Here is a 6321-nt window from a genome sequence, read left to right on the forward strand (position 1 = left end):
CTGAGAAATGCAGTCACACTGCTAGAGGGGGAAATCACAACGCACGGAAATAAACACAAGAATTATGTCTAATGTGGCAATCTGAGGAGACGTCATGATTTCCTATGTGGGCAAGAAGCCCTAATGAACCTAAAGGCCTCACCATTTCAAATAACAATATAGTCAGGCTGATTATCTAATAAGATTCACATCAAACTCACAAACTGCTTTAAAAAGAGAGAAAATATATGATTCATTCAAAAGATTTCCCTGAAAATAATCAATGTATGCACTTAAAAAGGATTCTGTGCAGGTATTTGGAGAAGGCATCAAAGTGAAATGCCTCATTTTCCAATACCACTGAGTAACTGCTCTAATCCTCTAGTCCAGCAGTTCTCAACCTGTGGGTCACGACCCACAGAAACCGTATTAAAGGGTCGCGGCATTAGGAAGGTTGAGAACCACTGCTCTAGTCTATAGGCCACATCTGTGTTCAACAGATGCTAAGAACACACCCTCCACACACCTGCTGCTTACAGAAATGGTCATCACGTGCCCCCTTCCTCTCTCCCACCTGCATCCCAGGGTCTAGCAGCTTCTGACCCCACTGCTGGGGCCCGCTCTTGGCTGCCTGCGCTCACAGGTTGCCCTTGATTGCAGGATTCAGCTTGCCTGGGTCTGACTTGGTGCCCCCTGGAATGGTGCTGCATGTGAGCATCCCAGGTACCCACCCTTTCCCCACACCTCAGAGCCCAACTCAGCTTTGGCCCAAACTTGGCCTGCACTTGGGTTGGACCCACCAGAGCTCCTCAGGACTTGTGAGGAGAACTGCTCCTCAGTTCAGGATGCACTGAAACACCACGCGCATATGAAAAGCACAGAACCATCACACCGTCTGCAGGGATGAAATACGAGTTGCTCCTATGCGTTTTTCTTTTCAGATGTGATGAACTCAAAATCACAAATTTTAGTCTTAAAAGTATTCTTAAAGTGTGCCATCAGTCTCAATCTGAATACTGTCTACAAATCTACCAAATTCTGCCAGTTTTCCTGGGCCTCCCTTATTTTCAGAAATACTGAAACAGAAATAGGAAGAGGTACTCAGTTCAAAGCTGTGATATGGACCAAAGTTAAAGGGTTAATATAAGAATTAAACCAACGACGTTGGCTGTTTAAAGCAGGAAAAAGAGCTCCCCAGCCACCGCTAGAGAACCTGGCTGTGTGGAGCTAAGTGAATGGTCTGAACCTACCCACCTTCTTTGATAGAAAACATGGCCCCTCCTCAGAGGAAGGACTGTTAGGAATCATTTCCTGCTACTGTAAGTAGAATCATTACTATAAAGTAGGCACATTTAAATAGCATGTAAGGCTTCGGTAAGAAGTATTTTTTTGTTTTGTTTTTTGAGACAGAGTCTCACTCCATTGCCCTGGTAAAATGCTGTGGCATCATAGCTCTCAGCAACCTCCAATTCTGGTGTTCAAGCAATCCTCTTGCCTCAGTCTCCCCAGTGGCTGGGAGGACAGGGGCCAGCACAACACCCAGCTGTTTTTCTATTTTTAGTGGAGATAGGGTCCTACTTTTTTTTTTTGCAGTTTTTGGCCGGGGCTGTGTTTGAACCCACCACCTGCGACATATGGGGCCAGTGCCCTACCCATGTGAACCACAGGCACCACCCAAGTCTTATTCTTGTTCAGGCTGGTCTTGAATTCCTGAGCTCAGGTTGAGATCACCTGCTTCAGACTCCCAGATCATTATAGGCATGAGACACTGCACCCCATCTACAAGTTTCTAATGTTAATTTTTGTCCAAAGTAAAGTGGTACTGAGATACCATTATTTGTAAAATTACATTTAACAATATGACCTGGGTGTCAAACATACATCCAAACCACAAAATCACTTCTACAAATCACCATATCCTCTATTCAAAGTCAGATAGGGCAAACATGGCCTGGTCCACGAGTTACCCCTGTAATGGAAATTCTATTATTTTCAACTGCTATGTGGAAAAACTGAGTCCTATAGACAAAAGTGGACAATAGCATTACAATAATCACAACGATCTAATAGGGTTGGATCGCACCTATCCATCCGCACAGATACCAACACGGCGCCGGGGCAGAGTGATACCCGGCACCGCACTGGAGCCAGGTCCTTTCCGTCCACACTTACTCCCACTTTTTCCTTTCGACTAAGGATGAAGATGGCACGATGAGCTCAGTCCGAGTAACAACGTGACTCTGATTTCACAACAGTCCTTCAAAGCTGCCTCGACCACCAGCTTCCAAAACGGAGGGTTTTTTCCCGTTTGCATTTTTAAGGGCCCTGAGCTGCAACATCTTTCCACCACAACTCACTGCTAACGCGATCCTTTAAAACGACCCACTTAGGTGACCATGAGGAACGGAGCGGGCTCTGCGGGCCGGCAGGGGCCAGGCTGGTCCGGCCTCACAGCGCGGCCCTGCAGCCGGGACGCCCCCGACGCTGCCCCGGAGTCTGCAGAGACCAGGCAGCCTCTGCCCAGTCCCTGTAAAGGGTCTTGCACTCCCGGCCGGGCCGGCCTGCTCTGGGGGTTCCAGAACCTTCCCTGCCACATCTAGTTGAGCCTCCAGCTTGATTGCCTTCAGCTGCTGCTTAGCTGGGAACACCTGTTCTTTCCAGCTTCCCGTCTGTTACTTACCTTTCTGTCTTCATCTAAGTAGAGGACTTTCTTCGTCCAAAAGCCTCCTCTGCCCTGGGGGTTGCTAGCGACCTGACCGGCTGAGCCTCAGCCTCGACACCACCAAGACGGGTGCAGGTGGCAGCCAGAGAGGCAGCGGCCGAGCCTGCGGGCAGGACCTCTGCCTCCCTCTAGTGGTGGCCTCCGGAAGCCTGGCCTGTGCAGACCCTTGCTTGAGGGGCTTTGAATTTAAAGTGAACGATTCAAGCCTCTTTGCAAATTGGTTGTTTTCTATTACAATTTTCTAAAAATTCGCCCTGCTTTACTGAATGGCAAAGAAAGTAGGGTTATAATTATCCCTTTTTCTCTTTTAGATGACTTTTCCATCTGAAAGTTCATGACAGATACTTTGGGGTCTCTCTAAACTGCAGGAAAAAAAAATTGCCAGAAAAAATGGCTATTCAATTAGCCTTTCAGATTTCTAAACAAGCAATCTCTTTTTAATAGATTAAATTAAAGGGGTCCTGAGATGCTGTCTCTAGAGGTGGGCAGTGGTTACAAAGGTGTTTTAAGTTGATTAAAAATTAATAAACCTGAATATGCATGATATCTCTACTTTTATGTATATTATACTTCAGTAAAGATTTTCTTAAAAGTGAAGCGAACAGACCATGATTTGAAAATGCTGTCTATCAAGTGATATTTTTACCTTATGTAAACAATAAGTATAAATCTTCATTTCCATACGAGTAAGAATTATTGTTAACATCTTAGTGAAATGTATTAAGTACAATTTGACTGATATACCTAGTGATTCTCCAGGCCGAATTTCTGAATAGCAGTAAGTGAACCCTCACATTCTGGCCTTTCCTGAAAGGGCAATGCACATAATATTTAAAGGATAGAGTACAATAGAGATTGGAAGCCTTATTCTGGCATGTGTTACCCTCCACTGCTTTTCTATATTTATTTCTGAGCTGGGGAATTTTATGCAGCTGATAGAGCTTTTAGGAGAATCAGCCTAAAAGATCACTCCCATTGAACCAGAAACCTCAAAAACATATATCTCAATGAACTTCAACATCACTTGAAAATACATTAAACAATTTTTTTTATTAAAGAGATTTGTTTTATGATTCTTTAAAAGGGGGCCTTTACATTTAGTCATTTGAGAAAATATTTGATTTACTCTTGTTAACAGGCAAAGAGGGTGCCAGCTGCCTTTCACTGTCAGCCAGATGCAGAGACAGGGATAGGTCCACCAAACTTTATTATCAGAAGGCTAGAGATTTTGGAGAACAATGAGAGTAGTCTCTCAATTCTCTTCTGCCTCAGTTATAATTCTAGTAGTTTTTATAATGGGAATACAAGGAAACAACCTAGAAGATTTTAACATTTTCCGATAGGAAGTAACATCAAAGTAGTCTTCATTCGGACAATGCAACATGTTTAAACAACAGAAAGGTATTTTCATTGTAACAAAATATCTAATATTTAATAGAATAGAGAATATTCTATTAGAATTAGATATTCATTAAATTAATATCTAATTGCTAATAAAATTAAAGAAAAGATCATATTATCAAAGCAACCTTTACCCAATGTCACAACACCTATTGTCTATGTGTGACTGCTTCCTCAAGTCTCCTGAGGTCAACACCCTCCCAATCCTGGAGAAACCTTACCCAGATGGCAAGAAGAATGTGGGGAAGGCTATAGCTCAGCTGTGCGGCTTCAGCTTACCTTCTCAGACTCCATCTTGCAGGCTGCTTTTCTGGTTTCACTCTTGCACTGTTTCTTTCTTTCTTTCTTTTTAAATTCTAGTAAATCAATTAGTCTAGAAAATAACATTCTACAATAAAAAAGTTCTATTCCTTAGAACCCAGTTCTGTGCCCAGAAAAACATCTCCACGTAACCCATTGTCCTTTCTCTGAGCTGACACTAGAAAGGGGAATTTTACATGCTAACAAGAGGTCAGATCAAATCTATTTGAGGATATAATCTATCCTGTTCAAAGGCCCGATTCTTTCCCTGTAACTACTGCTTATAGCTGACAACAGCTCATTGTCCAACTTCTCATTCAGGGATGATGATACCCCCTATGAAAGGCAGCCATGGAGGGAGGGCTTTTTCTTTTCTTTCTTTCTTTTTCTCTTTCTTTTCTTTTCTTTTCTTTCTTTCTCTTAGAGAAACGGTTTTGAAAAACTCCAAGTACAAATGTTGTTAAAAGTAATAATTCCAACTCTCATTATGACTTTTTCCCCCAAAGTACTGTGTACAGTCATTCATCAGTTCTTTTCATGGGTCATTTTATGTCACAAGTGAAACGTTAACTTGCCCTAAATGTCCTTCAGAAGCTGGGGGAGAGGAGGAATAAACAACTCTAGAAAAAAAAATCACCAGACAGGGTCAAACTGTAAACGTGGATGAGGAAAAAGATATCCTCACACATCATACACGGGACATTCAACTCAGTTTCCAAGTTCCTTCTGAAATTGTTGGCGATTTCTCTCATTTGATGTCACCAAAAGACACATTATCCATAAATGGTCTAAATGTACATATGTTTATTCCATGGTGCATATGGCAATTACTATATGTTATTGCGTATGTTCATGAACATGAATTAAATTCGCTTTCTTTGAGGAAAACATCTTGCTTGGAGCCAGTCCTTTTCTTTAGAAGGGAAGGGGTGTTACAAAAGGTGAAATCTGAGTACGATGATTGAGTGGCATATATTACTTTAAGATGACTTCACATAGTCTTCATAAAGACCAGTTTTTGGGGTTTTTTTGCAGTTTTTGGCCGGGGCTGGGTTTGAACCCGCCACCTCCGGCATATGGGACCAGCGACCTACCCTTTTAAGCCACAGGCGCTGCCCCTAGACCAGTTTTATACTTTTATAATTCACCATTTTTAAAGCCATGCCTATGGCTTAGAAGCCGTAAAGAATGTGGATTTTCTTTGTTTGATCACTCAAACGTTACATTTCAAAACAGGAGTTCCGAGACCTGATTCTAGCTCTTTCTCACACTAGCTGTCTGATCTTCAGTAGGCTTCTAAACAACACAAACTATAGTTTCTTCATCTACAAAAACTAAAATTACTTCTGACCATTAAAACTGTAGATTCTAATGATCACTCCCCCAAAGATGTTCACATACCAATCCCTGAGACCTGGCAAGGGGCAAATTGCAGATGTCATCAAGTTAAAAAATCTAGACATGCAGAGATTGTCCCAGATTATCCAGGTGGGCCTGATGCAATCACAAGGGTCCTTAGAAGAGGAACACGATTATCATTCAATTAAAAAAAAAAAAAAAAGAGGAACACGAGAGGAAGGGGAGTCGGAAAGAAGACCATGTGACAAGGGGAGCAAAGATCCGAGTTCCATGGCCCCAAACTAAGGTAAGTCAGCAGCCTCTAGGCTGGAAGAGACGGAGGAAAGGGTTCCCCTGGAGTTTCCGGAAGGAACCAGTCCTGCCAATACCTTGACTGTAGCTCTAGTGAAACAAATTCCAGACATCTGGAATCCAGAACTGCAGGAGGATAAACTGGATTGTTTTAAGCCATCAAATTAGTGGTAATGTGTATAGCAGCGACAGGAAACTTCACCATATTAGGAAAAGCCTTTCCAATGGTGATATGAGAAATGCTATGGAGCTTCTTTTTTTTTTTTTTT

This window comes from Otolemur garnettii, unplaced genomic scaffold (assembly GCF_000181295.1).
Source record: "Otolemur garnettii isolate 467f Iridium unplaced genomic scaffold, OtoGar3 scaffold00057, whole genome shotgun sequence".
Taxonomy (NCBI): domain Eukaryota; kingdom Metazoa; phylum Chordata; class Mammalia; order Primates; family Galagidae; genus Otolemur; species Otolemur garnettii.